Raw genomic sequence first — 9,749 nt, forward strand, 5'->3', positions numbered from 1 at the left:
TTAAAGCTTAAAGTTTAAAAGTTTCTCAGGTGGCGAGGCTGAATTCTTAGAAATAATTAAGCCCTTTCATTAGACCAGATAGTAAGATTAAAAATCTTTAAAAAAATTTATGTATGCTATTGATGGTTACTCAGTTAAACATTAAATAAAAATGAATTCTTAAAGCTTAGAGTTTAAAAGTTTCTCAGGTGGCGTGGTTGAATTCTAAGAAATAGCTAAGTCGTTTTATCAGATCCTCAGGTAAGATTATAAATTTTAAAAAAGTTTATATATGTTATTGATGGTTTTATTAGATCCTCGGGTAAGACTTGATCTCTTGAAAAATGCATGTATTCTATTGAGGGATTAAAAATTTTATAATGCAGTTAGTTAAATCTCATTGAAAATTTAAAAACTCATTTTTTATACCAAAATTTAATTCCGTAACCCAAAAAACATATATTTTGATTTGTAGCATTAAAACTTTAATGCGTTCGAGATCAAAACTCAAACTATTTTATGTTCATACTGTGGTCAAAGAATGGTCTTTAGCAAAAAAATCTTTATAATCAGAAACTTTTGAACAAAATAACCCCTAAATTTTTACACTCAAAAAAAACTTTTCCTAAAAACCTTTTGGATTTGTTATCTTTTTTAGTTTTTTTATCTTTTTTTCAAAATTCACTGACAGATGAATTTCAATTGTCATGTAGAATTCTTTTAGTGTTTAAAAGTTACGATTGATTAACCTTTTTATAACATTAAATGCCATGCGACATTTTGATGAAGTTTGAAATCATCCATATACCCCCAGAACGATAGCAAGCCGTTTAGAATTCTTTAAAGCAAAACAGAGTCAAAAAACTAGTATTTTTAAGTAGAAGTAAAACAGCGGTTTATAATCACCAAACTTTTATGACTGAGTTGTAGTGGTAGATAGCAATTGTGACTACAGCTGATTCCAGTGACTACTGTGAAGTAATGGTTGTCTCGAGATGAGCAAACTTATACTATAAATGCTGGGCCCAAAGGGGCTCACCACGAGTAGTTCAAATTTACTCACTATCTAAACTCTCATCTTAAAACTACAACTGTCTGCTCTTCCCACATATTTGTTTTCGCTTATTGGCAATTCTGCTTGCGCTGGTGAGCGCACAAATGTTGTAGTCGGTTACAATGTGCCCGCATATGGAAATCCCCGTTGGAGACGCTTCAACAATTCACGACCAGGTTTTGCCAACTACCAGCTAACCAATAATTGGTAGTGAAGGTGATAGGACCACCAGATTTAAGGAGTATTTCTTTTATCTAAGCATTGGCTTCTCTATCATTAGTGGATGGCAGTCGGTATATCTCTTCAAAAAAGTTTCTGGGAAACATTTCCTTTGAATTTATTTTCCAAGGAACGCCATTTAATGTAAAGTCAACTCTCGTTAAATTGAAGACAGCAAACTGATTGTTTGCCAAACGTCAGAGAGCGCATACTTCAGCGAAGAGTGAGCGATACTTTCATCTAAGATCTAATCTGTCTTCGTATAGTCATGGTTTAAAAAGCGGTGGCGGCCTATCCATCTAAAGGGTAAGGCAAAGCATCCAGTGGTTTCCAAACCTACGCTCGGAACAAATTTGCGAGAGCGTACAGTCTTGAACTGTGAGCACTTGTGTTTATACTCATAACTGGCATAGCTTCAATCTCCAACAAGTTAACAAATGCCAATGGAAGAAATGGATCCTATCCTTCTGGATGCTAGAGGGAAGAGCCTGTTGAGCTTGTGTAAGTTACACATTGTAAACACTTAGTAATCACCATAGGAATTAAGACAACGATGCACATTTTTTCTAATATTGCATGCCCAATAATACGTAAGCGCAGTAGTAACTTAAAAAGAATCCAAATTTTAATAATGGCTAAGGTCCAAAGCATTGAATTTTTTTAGTTTGCTGACTGATAATTTACAAATGTTTCCATATAATTCAACATTTTAAACTCTTTCTAAAACTGAAACCATGATAATTATATCTTAGCTGCATAAGAAAATGATTCAAATAAGATAAAGATTATATCAAAAAGTTTAAAGTTGCGTTTTTCCAAGTAAAATAACATTCTTGAATATGCTTATTTGTTTACACTTTTGAAAATAATTTAATTATCTGAGCGTAGAAGTTATTTAATTTTTTTTTAAATTTATATGAGATTTTACAGTACTTAACACTTTTATCAGATCTTAGCACTCAATTTTTTCTTCTTGTAAATACACATACAAACACACACATAGATACATACATACATACATAGATACATACATACATACATACATACATACATACATACATACATACATACATACATACATACATACATACATACATACATACATACATACATACATACATACATACATACATACATACATACATACATACATACATACATACATACATACATACATACATACATACATACATACATACATACATACATACATACATACATACATACATACATACATACATACATACATACATACATACATACATACATACATACATACATACATACATACATACATACATACATACATACATACATACATACATACATACATACATACATACATACATACATACATACATACATACATACATACATACATACATACATACATACATACATACATACATACATACATACATACATACATACATACATGCATACATACATACATACATGTCACTATATTATGGGTCGATGTTACCACTAAATGCAAGGTAATTTTGATCCCAATCTGAATGATACCCCCGCTTATTATCTTATACTCCGTTACTAAACTTTATTGAGTTCAAAGTAAAATTGCAACTAAGAAACATCCATGGCCTACTTAAAGTATACGGCCTTATATTCCGCATATTTGCCGAAAAAATAGAAGGCTATTAAAAAAGAATTACTGCGCTATAAAAAGCAAAGCAAATAAACATCTTTTATGCTAACCAAAAACCTTCCACCACTCAACTGCCTGTACTGTCCAAACCTTCTCTCTATTGGATCACTTTGAAATCTAGCAGTCATGACAAATTTATAATCATCGTTTAAAGGATCTTCAATTAAAGAAGCATAATAATTAAGTATTTGTTTAAATGCTGAAATAGTTTGAGTAGACAAAACAAATTTCTCACAGTTCAAGATTTTTTGTTTTTCCCAATTGAACCTGTCATTTCGAAAAGGGCACAAGTCACACTTTTTTCAAATTTCACTTTTTTGAGCCATTTTATTTATTGAAATGTTTTACATATTTCATTTGAAAAAGGAACATTGCCATATACCACAAGTCAACTTTTAAGCCAACTGAAAATTAAAGTCAATTTGAAAATGGCACCAGTCCTGGACTTATGCCGCTTTCACGTGAAACGAAGCGCAACTGGCAAATGTAACATCACTTTATGGAGATTATATGGATAAGGTTTAACATCACTAAAATGGAGAATCGCGAGCTTGCCAAATATGCTTATAAATCTAGAAAAAGAGTGTCTGGTATAACAAACAGTGAAAAATATAAACATGCTAAAATAATAAAAGCTAAAATTGCTGGAGAAGCTCATAAAAGCCACAAAGGGAATGATGTGGCACCAAGACATACAGGAGCTTCTTCCAGGTTTTTCCATCTTGTTATTTTGTTTATTTACTCATGATTTTTTACCACCAATAATTAGCAGTAAATGAATACCTTAAGGTAATAGTATAGTTCTTATATTATTACCTCAAGATAATGTTTATTATTTTCTTTGTTTATAGATGCAATTGAAAATGTATGGAGCTTATATCTGAAGATGCTATAAAAAGTACTATACAGTTTGTTAACAAATTTGATAGCAAAAACGCCCTAGACACATACTTGCAGTCATTAATTGAAAAGAAGGATATACAGAGAAAACGTCCTAGATCTGAAGAACCTAAGAAAAAAGAATTTACCTTTATTTATCACATTAAGATAAATGGTGTTAGAAAAAAAGTGTGCAAGAAAGCTTTTTGCAGTATTCATGGAATTTCTATGAAACAAGTTAGATGTTTCTGTGTTTTCTTAAAAAGAAATGAGCAGCCCATTGATCACAGAGGTAAATCTGAGGGATCACGAAGCAATCCATTATCTGGTGATACATTAATTAAAATACAAGAGCATATTGAGTCATTTCCTGTTAAACATGTGCACTACTATAATAAAGATGCATCATCTTATTACTTAGATGAAAAACTGAACGTGAAAATTATGCACACATTATACAAACAAAAATATCCAGATTATCCTCCCAGCAAGCACACAACGTTGAAATAACGTTGATCAACGCTATTTCAACGTTGTTTCAACGTTGTGTGCTTGCTGGGCTGTTAAATGCAAATTTTACTTAAAATATTTCCAGGAAAATTTAATTTATCATTAGGTAGAAAGCAAATTGATGTCTGTGGACTGTGTGAAGAGTTTAAGATTAAACTAAAAAATCCACATGTTAATAAAAATGCAAAAAGAATCTATCAAGCAGATATTGAGATGCATAAAAGACAAGCAAATAAGTTTTACAAAAAAATACAGGAAGTAGAAACTAAGTGCAAGAATGATCCGAATGTGTATGGGATTGCATTTGATTTTATGCAAGATTTGCCACTTCCACATATCCCTGTCCAGGAGATTTTTTATCTACGTCAATTATGGCTATTTGAGTTTTGCATATATGATCTTAAAACAGGTAAATCAGTATTTTATTCTTATTGTGAAGGAGTTGCTAACAAAGGTCCCAATGAAGTATGTACTTTTGTGCTGGATTATATTTAAAAATATATCGGCAATGGTGCCAAAAACTGCACCTATATTCAGATGGTTGTGCTAGCCAAAATTGGAATCATGCCATGGTCCGGGTTCTTTTATCACTGGTAGCTGAACTATGTAGCAATATAAATGAGATACAGTATTATATACCCAAACGAGGTCACTCATTCCTGCCAAACTATAGAATGTTTGGGACAGCGAAAAGACATATTCGAAAAAATGACAGGATTTACACACCAACTGAGTATGAAAATCTTATAGCTGGGGCTAACGAAAACTTTGAAATAAGAAGGCCTAAAACTGAAGATACTATTGACATAAAAAAAATGGTGGCCGAACCATTATAAGAAACTAGTGCTATCTGTGGATTCCTATGGCAAAGGAATACCCAAGGACAAAAAAGTAACTTTTGGTATTTCTAAAGTGTCACATTTTACCTTCTCTAAAACCACACCTGGTCTAGCGACAACACGTGAATCAATAGATTGCTTTGTCAGTCATGATTTCCAGCTCTTACAAAGGATGGGTACCAAGCCGTCCTTATCATCAAGTAATACTCCTGCCTATGCTGGCAAAGAGCAAATCAATGAAAAAAAAATATCAGATTTGAAAAAAATAGAAAAATATATTCCATATTTAATAGCAGAGTATCAAAACTTCTATACAGAAGTTTTTGCATGGCCAACAATTTCAACAAACAATGAATATCAAAAAAATAAAAGATAATTAACTAAAGATTTTTCTTAAAATCTTTGGATTTGTATGTACAAAAAAGAATTCATTTTGAAAAGGGCATTTGTCCAGAAGTTTAAGTTAAAAACATCTGTATGATTTAAATAATTTTTTAATAAACAAAGTTCACAAAAATTATAAATGTTTTTTATTTATCTACTCCTATATTTAGTTTTATAAGCACCGTAGACTTTTTTGATAAGAAACATATTTTTGTTGATCCTGAAAAGTTTTAATTAACGGACTTGTGTCCATTTCGAAATGACGAGTACAATTATCAATCCACAATGCCAATCCATAATGCTCGTAAAAATTCTGTTTTTTTATCATGCAAGATAGCAACATTTCCTAAATAGTTATTGGAACAAAACTGGTTTTTACTATTAGCAATAATTCACCATTTACTAAACAATCGTATAAACCCAACAGCATCCTCACGTAAAGGAAATTATGATTTCAAACCAGCTATTTAACTTTCATTAAACAAGTCTAGAGCTACTTGAACATTTTGTTTATATTTTCCTGAGTGTAGCACTTTATTTGTTAGTTTTGGAGCTTTACGTAAATCTGTTTCTAAAGCAAGATCTTTTTCATGGACGTCATGAAACAGTTTCCAAGATACTTCTCCACCTTTAACTGTAATATCATCTTTAAACCCAATAAACTCAAATGGGGGAAACAAAAACCTCTTTCGATTTAACAAGTTGTTTCTCACATTTTTAATTAAATGTACTGCATCATAGAATAAATAAACTTTTCTGCAGTTATACAAAATTGAGAAGCTATCAAAGTCATTTTCGTATTCTGATAACAATTTATCAAATGCAGAAACATTGCTTGCATGATTATCGCACGCAATAGCTTGCACTACAAACCCACTGTTAAGCAAAAGATTCATAGTTTCAAGAATCTCATTTTTTAACCAATCACTTTCAATTTTTACAACTGGAATAGCTTTTATAATGTAAGGGATGTTTTCCTTAAAACTGCTTATCATAAAACAAGTAACACTTTTTTAGAGTTCACCAACATTGTTTACGCCTGCTATAGTTCCACTAGAGTATTCGGTAAATTTTTGGAAATACATTTCATCAAATATTATGCAGACATCTTGTGACATTTTGCCATCTCCAAGTAATAATTTTGCAGCTTTTAGTGCATCAAGTTACCAGAACAAATTTTATTTAATAAAGAAAGTGATGGTAATCGAAATTCTTCCAAAAGTACTTTAGATGTATAGCGCAATAATAATGCATTTCGAATTAGTTCCCAGAGTACATTGGTTTTTTTAGATATTTTATTTTTTCAAGTTCTTTGAAGGTTGAGAAAGTTTTTTTCTGCTTTAATTCTTAAATAGGCAGGAATGTTTTCAAACATACTTTTACGAGTTAATATACAATTATGACCACTACGAAACCATTTTGGTAATGGTACTAAACAACCCTTATAAAATAGTTTTACGAGTAAACTCTCGTCAACTCGTATACACTCAATAACTTCTGGTATAGAAAGCTCATTCAATAACATTTTGTAAAATACAATATGATCATTATGTCTAAGCATTTTGTAGCCACTTGGGCATGGAACATCAGCAATGCAATTTAAATTTTTTATTAAATCATTTTTAAAAAATTCGCTGCTTTGATCATTCTGTTAAATACGTTTTGTTGGAGATTTTCTTTCCAAACTTATTGTCGGTAGAGATGATTTTGGTGACAAACATTTGGATGTATAGTCGGTATTGGTTTTAACTTTTTATTAAACGAAATCTTTTTTCTTGTTTTCTATGTTTTAAATATTTTTCGTGAAAATGTTTTGAACAAATAACTAATGACTTAGTTGTTATCCAGTTTAGTCAATTTACAAATTTTAACCATTTCGTTCTTAATTCTTCATTTACAGGAAATAAAAACACTGACACCACATCATGTCTGGAATAATTAGATAAACAGCCAACAACACAACATTTGTTAACCATTCTTTATTTTCAATATTTCAACTTTTTTCTAGGAATTAGTGTCGTGTTTGTTGAGACGGATGGATGTTGAAGACGACTTCAATGTTTTCCTGTGTATGTTTATCATATGTTATTGATAGGGACGTGGAAAGCTTCTTGCTGGTGTTTTTCTTTCTGTTTCGTTTATAAATTCCACAAGCCCAAATGAGCTATTGGCGTTTACTCTGGATTTTAAGTTTTGAGAACCATTCTCTTGACTTCAACTTGAATCCTTAAGACACTTTCAAATTCTCAATATCCAAGAAGGATACATTTGCGACATTACTAGAAAGCTATTGTTTGCTTCAAGCACCTTAAAGAAAAAATGTTGCTAAAGTTTTAATTAAAAAATGAGTTGGTTATTGCTGAAAGCTGACGTCAGATTTCAGCAAAAAAAACTCATGACTTTTTTACAAAACCTGTCGTTTTTACATATAAAACAAAATTAATTAATCAACTTCAGTAAACAATTCAATGTGTGAAGGATGCTTCAGAATGTTCTCTTTGTAACTGTTGGTCATAAGTTTGTACAGTTGTAGAGTTTTTTCTCAGTAACCAGAATTAATCATGGCTCCTTAACTTTTGATGCAATAAGAAATCATCCCTCATTAAAGGTATCCCGCCAGATTCTTTAATACACATAGGCTAATGTCAAAAAAAAGCAGTTTCTGAATTTTGTCCAGCCTTTAACAGGCAAGGTGAACAGCTTGAGTAAAGTCTGCTTCAAGTTCGGTCATGATGAGAAACAGTTTCAGTCAAAACAATAAGGTTGGCATCAAACATGTCAAAGTCGGCTTCGGTTAAGATAACTTTCTTCGGATTTCCAGGTTTTTTCTGATGTTTTCTGAAACAAGTGACCAATTCACTCTTTAAATTGATTTTAATTTAAACTTATCCGCCTTTAAAAGTTAATTTTATGAATAGCCTTACCGTCCAAGATATATAGTTAGTCTCAAATGACTTTCAAAGTTAACCGAAGCTTTATAATGGAATCCAGCGTAAAGTTACTATTTCGCCATTAAACCATAGGAGCAATAACCATAACCATATTCAATTTAGCAGCCATTTTCTTTATAATTACTGATGAAGTCACTTTTTCTGTTGAAATGATGCCTGGAATTATTTCAAAGTTTATCAATTTGAAATGTTTTTCGCCGAAAGATACCTAATCATTTAAAGCTTAGTTTATTTTAAAGAGATAAAAAATATATTGTAACAGTATTGTCGGTAAGACTTGTTTCGCTATTTCTTGAAGTTAACCACAAATAGGAGCCTCACCGAACTAACCGCATTCACCGCGCTGAATCGATGCGGTTCTCCGCCATTTACAAAACATTAAAAAACGCCCATTAAACATTCGATAAAGCACTTTTAAAGAGGTTTTAAAAAGCGAGTAGAAAGCTTAATAGATTTTAAAATTGTGTTTTGGCCTGCTTTAGTCTTCATTTTCATTAACAAAAACAAACTCAAAAAGTCTATAGATATATATTAGGGCTGGCCAAAATAAAAAACATTTGAAAATTATCCCTGGCTGCATGAAAAATTGTTTCTTAAGATATAAAAACTATTATTCAAAAAAAAAACATATTATAAGATAGTTCTGAGTACTGCCGATTTTGCTTTAAAGAGTCGCGTTTTTATGCTAAAACATCTCCCAAAAAAGATACCAAAGGCGAAGATAAAGAAGTGAGAGGGGGGTAAGGAACATTTCAATTCCAAATGTTCAAAATCCATTTCTTATAACGAAAAATATGTTTTACTTTTATTATATAAATCAAATATTACATATAATCAAGCTTCCTTAATTTGCGGTGTTGTGGTAATGGAAAAAAAAAAAATTCATCTTTGTATTGAACCATGTCAGAGAATAGTTGCTTCTTATTCAAATTACCAACAAGTTTTCTATGAGTTTCAACCACTTCAAAAATTTCGTTTCGTACTGCTTCATCCTAAAATTAACCAGACATTTTAAATATAAAATGTAATAGAATTTTTCAATATGTTTTATAAATACCGAAGTTTTACCTTTGTAAGGATCTCAAGATAATCCGAGCATAACTTGATTCATTGCTCAGCAGCATCGTTGGTAACCTTGACTGTTTTAATGAAAAATTTCATCTTCAAATAGTTTTCATCTTCCTCCCATTCTGAAGGAGGAAGTTTTTGCCATTTGCCATTATAGTTCAAATTATGGAAAAGCAACCAAGATCGTTTCCCAATATATG

The 9,749-nt window shown here is 31.3% G+C and overlaps 1 pseudogene; it reads left to right on the forward strand.

Moving 5' to 3' along the window:
* The first annotated feature begins 3,453 nt into the window (after positions 1 to 3,453).
* On the forward strand, positions 3,454 to 5,522 carry LOC145194754 (uncharacterized; annotated as a pseudogene).
* The last annotated feature ends 4,227 nt before the right edge of the window (positions 5,523 to 9,749 follow it).

Source organism: Hydra viridissima, unplaced genomic scaffold, assembly GCF_058129835.1.
Source record: "Hydra viridissima isolate aposymbiotic clone 2 unplaced genomic scaffold, HvirCarnegie_v1 scaffold_6, whole genome shotgun sequence".
In the NCBI taxonomy this organism is placed as follows: Eukaryota; Metazoa; Cnidaria; class Hydrozoa; order Anthoathecata; family Hydridae; genus Hydra; species Hydra viridissima.